Source organism: Pristis pectinata, chromosome 26, assembly GCF_009764475.1.
Source record: "Pristis pectinata isolate sPriPec2 chromosome 26, sPriPec2.1.pri, whole genome shotgun sequence".
Taxonomy (NCBI): Eukaryota; Metazoa; Chordata; class Chondrichthyes; order Rhinopristiformes; family Pristidae; genus Pristis; species Pristis pectinata.
The window spans coordinates 9,512,874-9,531,372 of NC_067430.1; the positions used below are offsets into that span (position 1 = coordinate 9,512,874).

At 45.8% G+C, this 18,499-nt stretch overlaps 1 protein-coding gene across 2 annotated transcripts in view; it reads left to right on the forward strand.

The window, feature by feature from the left end:
- Positions 1-867: 867 nt before the first annotated feature.
- alpl (alkaline phosphatase, biomineralization associated) overlaps positions 868-18,499 on the forward strand; it is a 78,374-nt gene continuing 60,742 nt past the window's right edge. For both annotated transcript variants that reach the window (XM_052039468.1, XM_052039469.1), the window contains exons 1-2: positions 868-1,028; positions 15,011-15,116. The gene's annotated coding sequence lies outside the window, so the exon portion shown is untranslated. The remainder of the gene's footprint in view (positions 1,029-15,010; positions 15,117-18,499) is intronic.

Here is an 18,499-nt window from a genome sequence, read left to right on the forward strand (position 1 = left end):
CCATCTCCCACCCCATCTCCCACTCCGACTCCCACCCCATCTCCCACTCCAGAGAGTGAATGGCCCACCCCATCTCCCACCCCATCTCCCACTCCGACTCCCACCCCATCTCCCACTCCAGAGAGTGAATGGCCCACGCCATCTCCCACTCCTGGTGTTCCTGGAAGACGGAAGTAAGGAAGGCTGTGTGGAACGGGAAAAGAAGTGGAGAAAAGACAGTCTTAGAGCCCAGAGCCACCGGAAGTGAGTTCCTTCTCCATTTCTGGGAATATTGTGAAGGGGAAATCAGGATAATGTCATGCTGGCAATGTTGGCCTTAATGAAGGTGGACATAGCAGCTGAGGCTGGGAAAGAAGGGAGTGCTTGGCCGAATGTTTGTTTCACTGGGCACATCTTGATCTGAGGGGCAGAATCCGCACGACCCTACAACCCAAGAGCAAAAAGCTGCAGATGCTGGAAATCTGAAATAAAAACAGAAGATGCTGGAAACACTCAGCAGACCAGCCAGCAGCTGCGGAGAGAGAAACAGAATTAATGTTTCAGGTGGAGGACACCTCCCCATCTCTACAATCACTAGGCTAAGGGCAGTTTGCATTGAGTTCGGCTTCTTTGCAGTTTAAACGCGCACAGTTGGGACTTAATCCCAGATGAAGCTGGGTGGCTCCGGCTGGGATGTCGCTCACGTTTGTCTCTGCAGCTTGCAGCTCTTTCTCAAAACGCAGCCAACCTCTCGGCAGTAGGTGGAGCTCCGCGTTTAAGCAAATCCTCGCCAAACATTAACTAACCGGCGTGAGGCTGCCAGAAAATGGCAGAGTGTGGGACCTCCTTCTCCCCAAGGGCAGAGAGACTGCCAAGGCTGGATGAAGAACCCCCCTGATATAAAGGAGGCACTTCAGCTACCGAGCTGCTCAGCGCCGGCTGCTCTCTCCACAGCCGCATCTTCTCCACCTTCTGAGAGCACTTCACAAAAGAAACGACACCTCTCAAATTCATCAGCCTTAACGGATTTAAAGGGCTACTCCCAGCAGGTGAGTGCACTACGAATTCTGCTCTCAGTTTCATGCCTTATCCCAGTACATTTTATCCACAATTTCTTCGAACTCTCTCTCATCTGAATTAATGAGTAAAATCTTTTATTTGTTTTCTTAGCTGGTTTTACATCTATGCAGTGCGCTTTGTGTTTTCAAACGTTAGAACTGAACTTTTAAAATATGAAATGTCATCAGGTGAATTTGGGGAATTTGTGATTTACTATTTGACGAGACTTGGTTGACTTGCAGAAGAGTCGGAGAGAGAATCGGGGACAAGTGAGTTGTTGAACCAAGTTTCAAGTATTCGCGAGAGAGTCTTCTGAGATGAGGAGAATTGACAGAACCAACCAGACCAGAACGTTCATCCTGTCAAGTGTGATAACGTTTCCCAATTTTAGTCTCTATAAAACAGAATTTTAATCCGTTCTATTTCTCAATCATCGGATCTCCCAACTTTCTATCAAGCCATTAATATGTCTTGGTGCCGGGAGCTGGTAAATCTTACATTGACGGGGGGCAAACATCTAAACTAGATTTTTCTTGACTTTTTATTGACTGCAGGGATCCGACCTGACGATGCAAAGTCATAATCAGGGAGAAATACAAGTAGTAGAAAGTTAAAAGTCAAAGAGAACTTCAACTCTGAAAGAAAAACATAAATTTCTGGACAGGCAGCATCTGGTGACAGAGAAACTGTCAATGTTTCAGTTCTAAATGACTGTCCTGGACCTGAAGTATTAATTGTTTCTCTCTCCATAGATGCTGCCTGACCTGCTGAGTGTTTCTAGTATTTTCTGTTTTTTATTGTTGTGGTAGAAATCTGAAATGGTTATTGTTGCAAATGGGAACGGAGTAGGAGTTAGACTGCTCCCCTACCCCCTTCTCCCCTCCCTCACCTCCACTTTCTCTCTGCTTTCTCCTTCTCTCTCCTCTGAACCCACCCTCTCTCCCCTCACCTTCCCTTCCCACCCCTTTCTCCCCTTCCTGCCCCTCTCTCCCCTCACCTTCCCTTCCCGCCCCCCTCTCCCCTTCCTGCCCCTCTCTCCCCTCACCTTCCCTTCCCACCCCTCTCTCCCCTTCCTGCCCCCTCTCCCCTCACCTTCCCTTCCCACCCCTCTCTCCCCTTCCTGCCCCCTCTCCCCTCACCTTCCCTTCCTGCCCCCTCTCCCCTCACCTTCCCTTCCCACCCTCTCTCCCCTTCCTGCCCCCTCTCCCTTCACCTTCCCTTCCTGCCCCTCTCTCCCCTTCCTCCGCCCCTCTCTCCCCATTTCACCCCCATCCTTCCTCTCTCCTTCCCTCCACTGCCCTATCTCTACCTCTCTCCCTCCCTTCCACTATCCCCCTTCATCAACCCTCTGCCCTTGTCTACACAACCCCTCTACAACCCTCTCTCCCCTCCCATCCCACCTTCCCTCTATCTCTCCTCCCTCTCTCTCGGACCCTCATTTCTCTCCCCAGCCTTCTCACCCCTCCACTCCCCACCCATCCCATCTCCTTTCCCTCCACGCACCCTCCCCTCCCCTCTCATGCCCTTCCCATTCCCATCTTGTTCCCCCCTCTTCTCTTACCCTCCTCATGTTCTCCCAACTTCTCTCTTCCCTCCCTCCTCATTAAGCCCACCCTCCCTCCCTGCCCCCTCTCCTTCTCTCGTTCCTCCCCTCCTTTCCCTCTCTTCCTTCCCCTGCGTTCTGCTCACATTCTCTCCTCCACTACCTTTTCTTTATGTACCCCTTCTTCGCTGCTTCCCTCCCCACCTCCTCCCTTCATGATTTCCCCTCTGCTCTCTGTTTTCTCCCCGCTTTCACTTCTCCCTTCTTTCCCGCTCCCTCTCCCCTCTCTCTTTTCTCGACCTCCTCTTTCTCTTCCCTTCGCTCACTTCCCCCTCCCTCCTGTCCCCTTCGTCTACCTTCTCCCTCTTCCCCCCCCCCTCCCCATAGCCCTTTACCCCTCCCCTCCTTGCAGGCTGATATGCAGGGACAGCTGTTAGTGGAGGAAGGGAAGAGGAATGTGTCACCCGAACGTCCAACCAGTCTGCCTCATCTACAAATGAGACACAAAGGTGGCAAAAGATACAGGGGAATGGCGGAGGAGAGTGAACAGGACCCAGATCAAGTGCAGAAACGGAAAGAAAAACTGGAGGTAGGACAGAAAAGAAAAGCTATTGAAGAAGATATGAGCTGGTGCACCAGTGAACCTGAACAGCTTAAATTGTGCATTTCTGGGGCAGGGAAGTTGCATTAATAATTACCAGATAACTTAAAGGATAATTACCAGTATTAACTTATACTGCGGTGAGCTTAATGGGTAATAAATGTGCAAATTCAGCAAATCCTTATAATAATAGGAAGTGTACGGGTGTGCCTGCCTGTCTAAAGCAAAAGCAGAGAGTACCTCGACCAATAGTTTCTGGAGGTCACAATTTATGCTACGGATTCCCAAGAATTCTGCTGGCGGTCTTTTTGTCAGTTAACCTATCTTGTTCGCAGCAAGATTTGACCCGACTCCCCAAAATTAGGAAGTGCCTAAAGTGCAGCAGTGAACACCAGGGTCAGAGTTTTTGCTGTGATGCTTCCTCAGTACGGTGCCTTCCCAATGGAAGGAGCAGGTGCAGGCAGGTGGACTGGACCAGACTGGAGGTGGTTGTCCATCTGTGAGGATATCAGAGGAAGTCTACAGTCAGTGGATTGCCAGTGATATCATTGCAGTGCAGAGAAGGCATGGAGCGAGAGGCAGAACAGAGAGAGGGGGGTAGAAGGGTGAGAGGGAGAGAGGGGCAGAACAGGGGGTTGAGAGAGGGGCCGAACAGAGTGGAACGGAGGCTCGAGAGAGGAGTGGAATGAAGAGGGATAGTGAGGGCCAGAACAGAGGGGGGAGAGAGGGGCAGGATGGAGGGGGGGAGAGAGAGCCAGGTCGAGAGAGGGGCAGGGCAGAGGGGGAGAAAGGGGGAGAGAGGGGCAGGAATGGGGTGGCAGAGAGGGGTGGGATGGCGGAGGGGGAGGGCTGGAATGGATAGAGGGAGATGGAGCAGAAGGGAAATTGTTAGGGGAAATGTCAGAGCTGACATTGTAAGGGTACAGAGTCCCCTTCCTTTCAGAGCAGCGTTGCTTGTTCCCCACTTCCATAAGACACACACCCTCTTTATTTTCTGTCCCAATCTATTCCTTCCACAGACCTGGCACCAGATCTCCATCACTCCAAACTTGGTTACTCCCATTCTTCACTCAGAATAAATTACTCATCCAGATCCTCACTGCCCATATCTGAACCCACACTGTTCCATTTGAGCAGCTCTCTGACCAATATTGCCTCCTTTTTTCCCCAGTGTCTCAACGGCCTTGCCTCTCCCAAACACTTAACCCTCCTCCAGCTCTGTAATTGCACTCCTTGCCCGCCCCCATTCCTCGGAAATCCCGGTTCTTCTGAGGCTGTCACCTTGTGGATCCCTCCTCTCCTTCCACTGGAGGTCATGTCCTCAACCATGTAAGCCTCGTGTTTAGGAATTTCATCCCTACAACCCATCGGATCTCCACCCCTTCCCAGAAAATCCATCTCTGATCAAATGTCTCAATATCTCCTTTAGCTCAGCAGTCAGTTGTTTCCCTTACACCATTCTAAGCCACTGTCCTGTGTTGAGAGCACTTAATGTTGTCATTGCTGTCATAGAGTCATAGAACAATATAGCACGGATACAGGCCCTTCGGCCCAACCAGTCCATGCCGACCACGGTGCCAACCCGCCTAGTCCCAATTTCCTGCATTCGGCCCGTATCCCTCTAAGCCCTGCCCCTCTATGTACCTATCCGAGTGCTTCTTAAATGATACTGTTGTGCCTGCCTCAACCATTTCCTCTGGCAGCTCGCTCCATATACTCACCACCCTCTGTGTGAAAAAGTTGCCCCTCAAGACCCTTATCAATCTTTCCCGCTCTCACTTAAATCTATGCCCCCTAGTTTTGGACTCCCCTACCCTGGGGAAAGGACTGCTAACGTCCACCTTATCTATGCCCCACATGATTTTATAAACCTCTATCAGATCGTCCCTCATTCTCCTACGCTCCGAGGAATAAAGACCTAGCCTGGCCAACCCTTCCCTTAACTCAGGCCCTCTAGTCCTGGCAACACCTTCGTAAATCTTTCCTGCACTCTTTCAAGTTTAACCACGTCTTTCCTGTAACAGGGTGACCAAAACTGTACACAGTACTCCAAGTGCACACTCGCCAACGACTTATACAACTGCAACATAATGTCCCAACTCCTGTACTCAGTACCCCGACTGATGAAGGCCAGTGTGCTAAATACCCTTTTCACCACTCTCTACCTGTAATGCCGCTTTCAATGAACTATGCACTTGTACTCCTTAGTCTCTCTGTTCCATTACACCCCCTAGTGCCCTACCATTCACAGTACAAGTCCTACACTGGTTTGACTTTCCAAAATGCATCACCTCACACTTACCTGTATTGAAATCCACTTGCCACTCCTCGGCCCACTTCCTAACTGGTCAAGATTCCCCTGTAATCTACAATAACCTTCTTCACTATCAACAACACCTCCTAATTTTGTGTCATCCGCAAACTTACTGATCAAGCTTTGGGTAGTCACATCCAAATCATTTATACAAATAACAAATAACCAGGGTCCCAACACCGATCCGTGTCATACCACTAGTCACCAGCCTCTATTCTGAGAAGTAACCTTCAACCACCACCCTCTGCTTCCCACCGCCGATCCAATTTTGAATCCACCTTACTCGCTCTCCCTGATTCCATAGGACCTAACCTTCCAGACCAGCCTACCATGTGGGACCTTGTCGAAGGCCTTGCTAAAGTCCAAGTAGATAACATCCACTACCCTACCCTTGTCTACCTTTTTGGTTACCTCTTCAAAAAAAGCTCTAAAAGGTTCGTCAAGCACGACTTTCCACGCACAAAGCCAGGCTGACACCTCCTAATCAGACTCTGTCTATCTAAATGCTGGTCCCTCAGTGTCCTGTCCCTCAGAATTCCCTCCAGTAACTTCCCCACTACTGACGTCAGGCTGACTGGCCTGTAGTTCCCTGGCTTGTCCTTGCTACCTTTCTTTAACAATGGAACAAAATTAGCCACCTTCCAGTCTTTGGGAACTTCACAGGTGGTTAATGATGAAGCAAATATCTCCGCAAGGGCCTCCGCAATTTCTCCTCTAGCCTCCCACAAAATCCTAGGATGCACTTGGTCAGACCCTGGGGATTTATCCACCTTAATGCACTGTAAGGTGCAAATACCTCCTCCCTGGTAATATGAATGTTCTTTAAAACATCTCCACTAGTTCCCATTATCTCTTGAGCAACCAGGATTTTCTCCTCAGTAAACACCGAAGAGAAATAGTCATTAAAAATCCCACCCATTTCCTGTGGCTCAAGACATAGGCAACCCTGCTGATCTCTAAGGGGACCTACTTTCTCCCTAGCCACCCTTTAACTCTTAATATAGCTATAGAACCTCTTGGAATTTTTCTTAACCTTACCTGTCAGATCCATCTCATATCCTCTCTTTGCCCTTCTGATTTCCCTCTTAAGAGTATTCTTAATCTTGTTATAGTCGTCAAGGGAATCATTAGTCCCCAACCTCCTAAACACTTTTTCTTGACCAGATTCTCAATATCTGTCATTGGTCAAGGTTCCCTAAACTTGCCAGGTTTATCCTTCACCCTAACAGGAACATTCTGCTCCTGGACACTTGATATTACACTCTTATAAGCCTCCCACTTGCCATTTGTTCCTTTCCTTTCAAACAGGCTCTCCCAATCGACCTCTGGTAGATCCTGCCTAATTCCCCCAAAATTAGCCCTGCTCCAGCTTCAGACCCTGACCTGTGGACCTGTCCTGTCCTGTCCTTTTCCATCACTATCTTAAAATTGATAGAATTATGGTTACCAGAGCCAAAGTGCTCCCTGACGACCACTTCAGTTATCTGCCCTACCTTGTTCCCCAAGAGGAGGTCCAGTATTGCACCATCTCAAGTAGGCCCGCTATATATTGACTCAGGAATCTTTCCTGGACACACTTCACCAATTCCACCCCATCCAGGCCATGAACACTCTGGGTATTCAAGTTGATACCGGGGAAATTAAAATCTCCCACTAATACAACCTTATTATTCTTACAACTATGAGAAATGTCTCTACACACCTGCTCCTCAAGTTCACGCTGACTCTTGGGGGTGGGGTGGGGTCTATAATACAGTCCCACTAGAGTCGTCCTCCCTTTCTTGTTTCTAAGCCCTTTGGTTTTGGGTTCCCGGATTATTCTGCTCAATCTTTCATTAGACTATGTTTGACTTCTGCTTCTCTTTGACCCTCTGTGGATCCGGGGATGACTAATTATTACAATTGTGGTGCTGTAATGAGATTAATAGCTAATTTCAAATCCTCGCTGTCTGCAGTGTCAAAATTTGAAAAAGAAACTGGTGTAATTGCCACCACTCAGATGGAGGTGAAGCACCAGCAAACCATTAAACTGTCAAATGCAAAAGACGAATAATAGGTTACAGAAGGAATCCGAGGGCAGGTTATACTGTGGAATTCTCCACCAAAATTGGTTCCTGAATTAAAACCTATATATAGTTTTTGTAATTAGATGATTGCCTGAAAAAGAGGAATATTAGCGGGTCAGAGGATTGGATTGGATAAGTTGGTTAACATGGGGCATCACAAGACAAACCAGGTTGAATAACTGCTCTGGGCAATGAGATAGTTCCATGAAGTCACTCAGCAGGTGATGGCCAGCCCTTTTATTCTGAGATAGGGGATCCAGTGCGAGATGGTTTACTCAGGAGCCCAGAATAGAAGCAGAGACTGGAGCCAAGAAGAAACTAAATTTTGGATTGGAAGAGAAGCAGCCCTCTTCTGGGTCTTGAACGAGAAAATTTCATGAAAGGTACCCAAAACTATGGAGTCCTTGGTGGGGTAAAATGATTTGGGCAACATGCCATTTGCTCTGGTTCTGCTGAGTGCACCTGTGTACACATGGGTTCTCATTGGATAAATGGAGTTTAGCCCATTGGTATAATCTGTCCAGGGGTTTTGGGGGTTTATATTAACATGGATAGAGAAATGGTTATAGGGCACAATACAAAGATGGAATAAACGAGTCATTTTCACATCAGCAGGCACTTCGTAGTGGGGCGCCACAGGAATCATTGTTGGCCCTCAAGCTATTTACTTTCCAGAGTAATTATGCAGATGAAAGGACAGGGTGTTATGTAGCTAAGTTTTCTGGCCACACAAAGCTAATTGGGAAAATCAGCTGAGAGGATACAGAGAATCTGCAAAGGAATGCAGACAGGCAAGTCAGTGGGTAGAAGGGTGGAAAATGAAATCTAGTATGGGAACAAGCGAGGTTATTCATTTTAGTAGGAATAATAGTAATTTAGAATATTTTTCAATGGGGAGAAACCGGTAAATGCATGTAATTAGGAAGGCAAATGAAACGTCTCTTATTGAAAGGGAGTTGGAAAGCAAGAGTAGAGAAGTCTGGCTAAAGATGCCCAGGGTTTTGGTGAGACCACACATGCATTACTCTCTGCAGCCTTGGTCTCCTTGCCCGAGGAAGGACAAACTGGGCTTGCAGGTGGTGCAGTGTAGATTCACTGGACAGATTCTTCCAATGAGTGAATTATCCCACAAGGAGAATGAGTGGAATAGATTTATTCTTGGAATAGATTTATTCTTGGAATAGAGAAGAATACAATCTTACTGAAACATACAATGTTCTGAGATAGATAAGCAGTTGATGCTGAAATGCTTCTTACTTGGAAGGGGAGTTTTGAAATAAGGGAGTGATTTCAGGATTAGGAATGCACTATTAGGAACTGAGTTAAGGAGAAATATCTTTACTCTGAGATTGTGAATCATTGGAATTCTCTACTGCAGAAGGCCATAGGTACTGAGTGTATTCAAAGCTGAGAAAATAGGGTTTTAGATGTAGAGTTATGAAGAGAAAGGGGTGTTTGATGGGAAGTGGATGAGATACAGGTCTAGTCATGACCTAATTAAATGATAGGGCAGGGTTGTGGTGTCAACTAACCTACTTCCACTTTTGTTTCATTTTTTCTTGTGGGTCTTGGGTTGCCTGGGGAGCCCCTGCGCTGTGAATGCAGAGGTGTGAGTGGCTGACAGTATATCCAGTAGACTTTAGCATGGTTGTGAGTGGAATGTACCAGGTGCTGGAAGGAATACAAAGGAGACAGGATACTTGCATTTAAGAACCCTGGGAAGTCCCAATATGCTTCCCAGTCAATTAAGGAAACATTTTTACTGTTTTAATGGAGAGAGCCTGTCAGTCAATTTATCCACACCACAGACTTCTGTTTTGTGATGTTGAGGGACAAATATTGGCCAGGGCAGCAGATGTTGGACTGAGGACCTTTGTTGGATGCAGAATGAGAAAAAGTACTGATATTCCAGTGGAGTGCTGCCAGAGAGCCCTACTGTCGGAGCTGCCACCTTCTGGAGGAAATGTCAACCCAAGGCCCTGTCTGTTGTCTTGAGTACCCTAAAAATCTATTAAATTTTAGTCACTGTGGAAAATGTGACAGCCAATTAGCACGTAGCAAGCTTCTATAGTAAAAGAATTTAGACAAGTACCTTCTTCAGAAAATTATCCTTCAACCAATAAGCTCCTATTAGTCTGAGCACCAGGGAGAATTAAAACAGAAAATGCTGCCAAACTCAGCATGTCAGGAGAGAGAAATAGAATCAACTTTCAGGTTCGTCACCTTGTTCTTGCCACTGATGCTGACCTGCTGAGTATTTCCAGTATTATCAGTTTTTATTTCCAGCATCTGCAGCTTTTTACTTTCTGACCATGGAAAACTCCCAAGCTCATCTTCAAAGTAATACCTATAGCTCAGTGGCCGCTGTGTTGCGATTTATCTGAGAGAAGGCATCTCAACACTGCATTAGAGAGGGAGCCCATGCCTGGAGTAAGATTTGAAATCAAACTCGGATGAAAGTGCTGCCAATCGATCTGACTGGCAGATCCATCGTGTAACTTGGTTGAAGCCAACAATCAAACGCATAATTGGGCTGGCAATTAAGTGGAGCTCTGTCAGAGAGGTTGCCTTTCAAATGAAATGTTCAGATCTAACATCCAAAGGTCATATTTTTTGTTCATTGTTCTATTAGTGAGTGAACAAGATAGTTCTCTCAGTCATGACCATTACTCAACCAAGAACACAAAAAGGTGGGTGATTTGAATGCTTGTTATGTGGGCTTGCCACACGCAAACCAGCTACGATGTTCCTCCATGTTACAAACCTCGCTGTATCTTATGGGCTCTGAAGTGCCATCCTGGGGATGTGACGGGTGTTGAACTAAGGAACCTGCTCTTTCATGTCCTTTCCCAGACTCAAGGAGGCTTGAGAGTCCTGAGCACTTTGTCAGCCTCTTCATTCAAATCACAATGACCATTAACTTAGTTGAAGGAACTGAGGAATGACTAAACAAAAAAAAATTCTTAATTTGTTTCGCCTTCTGGCATCCAGGTAGCCACATGATATTGTTGATATTGCCCAACAATCAAGTAATATCTCAAGTGACACAGGCACAGGGCAGAAATGAGGGAAGCTCCAGTGATATGAAGTTTTGGGAATCAGAGATTCAAAGCCGAAGTTTCTTCCTGGTATATTGACTCTCTTTCCTTATTCTATACACACCCACCTCCCTCAGCAGTCATTTTAAGGAAAATTTAAAAGGTGATGCTTCTCTATATACAGCAGAGGTTCCCCCAACTTTCTTTGCAATGCTCCCCCCATTCGCAATAATAAATATAAAATAAAAATCACACATAATGTCATTTTTTTGAGCGGGGTCACTACACAGTCCAATTTCAGCTTTAACCTGGAGTAACACTGGATATTCTTTCCAGAGATAGGAAATGGGACTGAGGTCTTCAAGGCACTCTTCAAGTTGGTGCAGATGTATTGGTATTGGTTTATTATTGTCACTTGCACCGAGGTACAGTGAAAAACTTGTCTTGCATACCGATCGTACAGGTCAATTCACTACACAATGCCGTTACATTGAGTTGGTACAGAGTGCATCGATGTAGTACGGGTAAAAACAATAACAGTACAGAGTAAAGTGTCACAGCTACAGAGAAAGTGCAGTGCAGGTAGACAATAAGGTGCAAGGTCACAACAAGATAGATCGTAAGTTCAGAGTCCATCTCATCGTATAAGATGTGCACTGGGTGACGTCATTAATCACGCAACACCCATTTTTGCCCGTACTGACATTAATTGGAGACAAAGCTACAGGTGTCATGGAGTGATCTCAGTAGATCCAGGAGAACCTTGTGCTAGTTTGATGCTTTTCACATTGCTTAAAGGGAGAGACTGCTGCGACTGGGGAAACTCGGCTGGACAGGTTTAGAAATGACTGCAGGCTGCCCTGGGACTTTTCCACAACTGTTTCCAGCAGTCAGCTGCTAAAGTACTTTTTGAATGGGTATTTCAGTGGTGACACCAACTGACAGCACTCCATCACTGGAAGCATCAAGTGCCCATGGCTGACCATTCAGGCTGTGTTCAGGACCTCGAGGGGCAGGAGACAAGGATATGTCCCCCAGCGAAGATCCTACTCCTATAGAACCCACAGAGGCACCACATCTCGCCTGGACCTCTTTGATGGACCATTTAAGCTCATGTTTTCCAAGGCTATTGACAGTGCAGTACATGACATTCTGTGGCAAAAACCCTAGCTATTTCCTCACAGGTGGACTGTTGACTCTCAGCTTCCTCACCAGAGGATCTTTCCAAGTGACCACATAGGTGTCCTCCGTGTCCCCCAATTTGCTGCTCACTGTTGCATCCTTTCAGGAAAGAAATTATTCCATCCACTTTGATTTAAGTGGCAAATGAGGTGGCATCTTGGATACTGTGATTTGCCAGCATTCCTGTCTTCTCATGTCATCAGGCAGTTACTGACTGCACTCACTTGCCCATAAGGGCTCCCCTTCATAACTTGGACCTGGTCTGCTCCCTCATTATGGAGCTGGTTGTGTAATATGAGAAGATTGTCCTCATGATGAATGCTACGTGTCTGGGAAGCATGCAAGTCTCCTTCATCCTGAGGGAATATGTACTGCCGGATATTTTCAGTGACAACCACTGCATGGAGGCATGGATCCTGGGGGACAAGGGCCATGCTCTACTTCCCTGGGTCCTCACACCAGGATGCTCCCCAACGACAGTAGCTGAGTGCAGAAACCAGAATCATCCATGTATGAGGAAAATTCCATTGGCTTCCTCAGGATGGACTTGCAATGCCTGCAGTACATGCCCAGGAGATATGGAGACCTCATTGTCATGTGCTACACACTGCTCAATCTAACGAATTGTCGATGTCAGCCGGCGACAGAGGAAGAGCAATGAGAAGACCTGGAGCGTCCTTCATTGGCAGGAGCAGGAGGAAGAACAAGGACGTGAAGAGGGAGACCCTGCTCAGCATTCACAGCCTTCTCATCCCACTGAACAGAGGAGGCAGCATTGCTGCAAAGGATGAAAGGGATTCCCTAAGGGAAAGACTGTTTCCCTAAGGAACCTGCAAAATCAAGTGTCCCGCTCCACATTACAAGCCGAGCACCCACACAAGACCAATAATCAGCCAGGTCAATGATTCAATCACTGTTCAATCCCAATATCTGCTGCTGCCGGTGGTGGAGTTTGCACGTTCTCTCTGCGATCCGCGTGGGTTTCCACTGGGTGCTCCAGCTTCCTCCCACGTCCCCAAAGATGCACAGGTTGGGTAGGTCAACTTGTCCCTAGTGTGTAGGTGAGTGATAAAATCTTGGGTGGGGGGGGGGGGTTGCTGACATATGAGGAGGAAAAATTGGCATCGAAATTTGGTGGGAGAACGGGATTGCTCCGTGAGACTCGACAGGGCCGAAATGGCCCTGATATATCGCAAGGAAATATTGAAATACAGAGAACCCTGATGATGAATGAAATCTCTTCACATCCTTGCTGCACAGGTTCACCTGTTCTGAATTGAACATATGGATGAATGAGTTCCTCCTCACATTAACTGCTTGCAATAATCCCTTTGGGTTTCCTGATGAGTAGTTCCTCTTTTAAGTAATTTGGATGCCTGCATCAGAAAACATTTTCTGTGAGGATTCCCAGTGATGTGTTGATCACCCTGACGTCTGGGGTCCTGAGGTTTCTTCCAGTGTTGCTCCACAGTGTGGGGACCGACAGTCCTTGTGGAGATGACTGTTGCTACCTTCCCTCCAAGTTCTTCCTCAGATGGTTGGGGCATCCCTCCTTCCCTGTGACACACAGGATCTTCCTCCTGGTGTGTCACGGAGCCACACAACAAAGAGATAAATCCTTCGGCCCACTGAGTCTGTGCCGATAAGCAAGAAGCCATTTACTTTAATCCCATTTTATTCTCCCCACATTCCCGTTTATTACTCCTACATTCTATCACATATCTACACTCTAGGTCAAATTACAGTGGACAATTAACATGCCTTGGGATGTGGGGGGGACACCCACAGGGTCACAGGGAGAACATACAACTCCATTCAGGCAGCAGCCAAGGTCAGGATTAAACCCTGATCTTTGGAGCTACAAGGCAGCAGCCCTACGAGCTACACCACTGCGCTGCACTAAAGGCATGTGTCTGTAACTATAACCAGGACATGTGTGACCATTTGAGTGATAGCGGGAGACTTACCCCTCTCCCCTGCAGCCTTTGTCCCTTTGTGGGCAGCTGTGTTGCTGCTGTGCAGCATTAAAGGGGAGTGTGCATTAAAGGGCTTGTGCCCTTCTTTGAACGCTGCTCGCAGAGTGCCAGGAGACATGTGACCTTGGGTGAGGTCCTGCTGGGAATTGCACAGATCCAGTTTCCTGAGTACAAGTTATTCTGACGCTATTTCAATTGGTTCATTGACCATCTTTGGAACAATTTTCCAGGGGATCCAATTTAAGTATTAGCACTAAGAGCAGCTACTCTTTTGTGAGAGGGAAAGATGGGAGATATGCTTTTGCGAGAGGGGAGTTTTGGAAAAGGGAGAATGAGAGTGGAGAAATAAAAGTATAAAATAATAGAGTACAAATAGAGTGATGGGTTCTCATGAGAACAATGAGGAAAGAAAAATAGGGTGAGAAACAACAGGATTTGAAAGGAAAGGATTAGAGCGCTGGAGAGTGAGGTAGTGGGAGAGAGAGGGGAGAGACGACGAGAGATGGAGAAAGGGCGATGAAAAGTGGACGAGAGAGTGAGGGAAAATGGCATAATCTTTCCCAAGATTTTGTTAAAAGGGGACAAAGCAAAAAATGTCAAAGGATCTACCGATGTGCTGATCTTTGTGTCCTGTTTAGTGTAGTGGCTGCACTGGCTGCAGTTACCCTGAGAGTACTTGCAGAGTCGAGAAAAGCTGCGCTGCTTTGTCTGGGCATTTGTTTTGTTCCTGGCCTTTGAACATGAAAAGATTGCCTAGCTGTCTTTTCCCTTGCAGTGCAGAGCTGTGAAACTGGATTTTGAAACCACGTCTTAAACCCTCATCCCTGGCCCTCCCACGTCCCCACCCACCCCCACCCCCCCATCATCCCAGGAAACCCCCACTGCTTGTGAGACCTCCAGTTCACTTCCTGCGTCTGATGTTTTATTTTCCAGCATTTCCTCTGGCTGTCCATTGAGGCACCTTAATTATTATCCTGAATAGTTCACAGATTAGTGGCAGTACATTGGACCTACACAATTACAATCAAGGGTTCAATTTATAACATTCCCAAAGTGCCAAAGGAAGATTCCAGAAAACAGCCAAAGCTATTCGACAGAAATCATTTAAATCAGGCTTGAAACCCTTGTCTCTGCACTGAAAGCCAAATTCTTTGTGTTTGTCAGTGAGGCAGGAACTGTTATTCTAAAGAAAAGACTATAAGCACATAACTGCAACACAGGGTCATGCAATCAACTTCTATTCTGCTTTCAGGCTGAACTCGAGTGTTTTCCTTATTCCTGATTCTGAGACCGGTCACAGTTGGTTCGCAGCTCAACAACTTGCATCACAGGAAGACTACAGCTGATAGACCAGAGAAGTAAGGTAATTCTTTCCCCTTCATTCTAATGAAATGCATTTTAACCAGGTTGTGTAGGCTGATGCCATCTGAAGTGGAAATACTTTCTTGTTAAGATATGCATCATTATTTTCTTCTCTGTCCACTCAACTCCTTCCCCTTTCCTCCATGGCCATCTGCTCTCAGCTGTCTGTCAATACAAAGATGAACCAGTCTGCTTGATGTGTTGGATGACTTTCCCAAGAATTATCACAAGACTTCCATTTGCCATTTCCACAGAACCCAGGCCCAACACATCTTTTTTGCCCAGACTGTTTCCACACAGATCACTTCCTTTGGTTATCCATTCACTGCACTTTGCTTCTTTGTATCTTCTGAGTGGGCACAAGGGAAAGCTCCAGGAGCAGTAGAATCAGCTCAGTAGACTTGGAGTGACTCTAATACAGACTGGTGTAGTGGCACCCCCTCTCAGTGGCCCCCAGTGACCTCTGTGCAAAAATCTCATCTGTCAAGGACTGCATCAGTGTCAGTGGTCCCAGTTCTTTTGGAAAAAGACATTCAGGTTAAAACCCTGTCCATGTCCTCAGGTGGATGTAAGAAAGAGCAGAAGAATTATCTCCAATGTCTTGGTCAATCCTTCCACTTCAGCAACATCACCAGGACTGATTATTTGGTGATTTACACTGCTCTTTGTGTGCTCTCCTTGTCTACACTCATGAGTTCCTTATTGGATGCAAGGGGCTTTGGGGTGTCCTGGAAGGTCTATGAAAGATGTGTGTTCGTTTCCTCTTCTTCAAAGTATCAGGGAGGTTTGACAGCTGGAGAAGGGAGGAGATTAGGGAGCTCTCTTTCCATATAGTGACGTAGGGATACATATGACATAGTGGCCTGTCACATGGTCAAAGGTGAGGTGAGTGAAAGGGATAACCACACATTGTCCTGTCTGACCAGTGAGAGTCTTTTAACAAATTAAAACAACTGATGAAATAAGATGTAACAAACCTGGCAGCTCTTTTGTGGATATTATGTCCACCTCTAATAATGATAAAAAAGAATGTTCTTGATAATGACTGAAGGACCCGCTAGAACTTGTGCTCTTCTTTGAATCTAAACCAGAGGAACAAGCAGAAAGGGGTATTAGTTTTAAAGTTGGCCAGGAAAATGGCAGCTCCTTTGATATTTTGTTGATTTTTGACCTGAATGGCAAGGCCAACATTTATTGTCCGTCCCTCACTGTCCTTGAATTGAAAGGCTTGCTGGGTCACTTCAGGTAAAGCACATTGGTAGTGGCCTGAAGTCAGGTATAGACTACTCTGGATAAGGATGGCAGGTGTTCTCCCTTGAAGGGCATTAATGAACCAGATAGTTTTTTAATCACAATCCAGTGGTCGTCATTACTAACCATCAGTCTTTAAAAAAAATTTCATATTATTAACTGAATTCACATTCCACAGCCAACATGGTGGGATTTGAACTTGGATCTCTGGATTGTTAGTCCAAACCTTTGGATTAATAGTTGATTAATATAACTGCTACACCACTGCTATAAGTACCATAATATAGCATTCTTTGTGTACTTAGCTGGAGTATCAACACAGACCGCGTAGCTGTCAAACGTTGGGAATTGAACCATTCATTTATGACTCATAGATAACAACTTGACTTGGCAACTTAAACCAAGAAGCCACCTTCCTCTGGTACCTCTTACCATGCCTTCCCCTGCACCTATCTTGTTATCATGGTAAGATGGTAAGCCTGACCTTAATTCACTGAAGTAGACAGAGAGAAACCTGGTTAAATTCTAATCCAAAGATCAGTGTAATCATCCTTCAGTAGTGTGCTGGACTATCAGTATAGAATAATCTCAACTTCTAGAACAACTGTCCTTAACTCGAAATATTACCAATGAGACATTCTGTGACATTGGCTCAAAGAATTTGATAACAATTAAAGATAGTTTTCCCAATATGTTAATTCTCCAGGAAATGGCAGTTTATGTCCCATTTGGTCATAATTGAAAACCCTGGTAATAGTTTTCTGACTCTGCATTACACACAGTGCGATATATCCTCTCCATAGTATGGTACCTGACACTGGCCCCTGTGCTCCAGATGTGGTGTATTCATGGTGATGTAAAGCTGAAGCAAAACTTCTTCCTCCCAGTATTTGTGCCCTCAGTCTACTAGCATTTTTGATTTTTTTTCTCTTCTTGGCTGAGTCCCAGAGATGTTTGTACACGGACTACTGAATTCCTTTCCACAACATTTGTTCTTTCACAATTTAACAAAAAAAAATGTTCAGATCGATCCTATTTTGCCTAAAAGAGTTGGCCTTTCCCTTCTATGTTGAAATCCACCTGCTTCTGCTTTGCCACTCACTTGGACCATCAAGTTACAATTTATGCATCCATCCACACTACTTGCTATGTCACCCATCTTGTGCCATTGGCAAGCTTGGATACATGGCTGCCTCTTGTGCTATCTGCATTTTCAATTGAATAGAATGAATGCTTGAGTCCCACACAGATGGTTGTGGAACACCAGTTCTTTCCAATTCAGGAGCCTAGACATCTGTGTAGAAGTATCCATGGTTACAGTTAAGGCTAATAGACTTTGATTGTCAATTAAAATACGAATCAGTATCTCAACCTGTTTAAGCTGCATCATCTTGAGTGGGTCTCCTCAAACAGCTGTCACGGTGTAGTTGCAAACAGATGTATTTTACGGACTTTGTAATTTGTATACAATTATAATTCATATTTCTTACCATAAGTTATATGCCATCTACCTTCCTAAATGATGATGGTTGATATTTATATAAATATTTTGTAGAACACCTGCTCTTTCCTTTTTCTAAAGTTTGCATTAAAGTTTGACAGCATGTCAAGCATTAGTCATCTTTGATAACTGGGGAAGTATCGAATCAAAGGCTGACACAGCATAGAAACAGGCTCTTTGGCCCACCATGTCCATGCACACCATCAATTCCCCCTCTACACTAATCTCTAGATGAGTAATTCAAGTGCTCATCTAGATACTTCTTAATATGGTCATCCAATCCCTGGGTTTGGACTGCAGGAGTAATGGAAGTCCTTAAAGTTGGTATCCTTGTCCTTTGCTGTTTTTGTAACAACATTAATACAACTGTTCTCTGCATTGTATGTAAAGCGGCATTGAGGGCTTTACCCGGCAACATATGGAGATTCCAAACCGTGAAAGATTACACCTATTCCCATCCAACCCAAAAGGAATTTTACTGAAGACCCTTTACTGATCACTCTCCTGCATCCTAACTGATTTCTCCCTCACCAGCCTCCTGAGGTTGCCCCGAGGTGCTAATCTACAGGCCTGGGGAGGAGACTTGAACCAACAATCTTCTAACATGGAACTGAGAGTGTTACCATA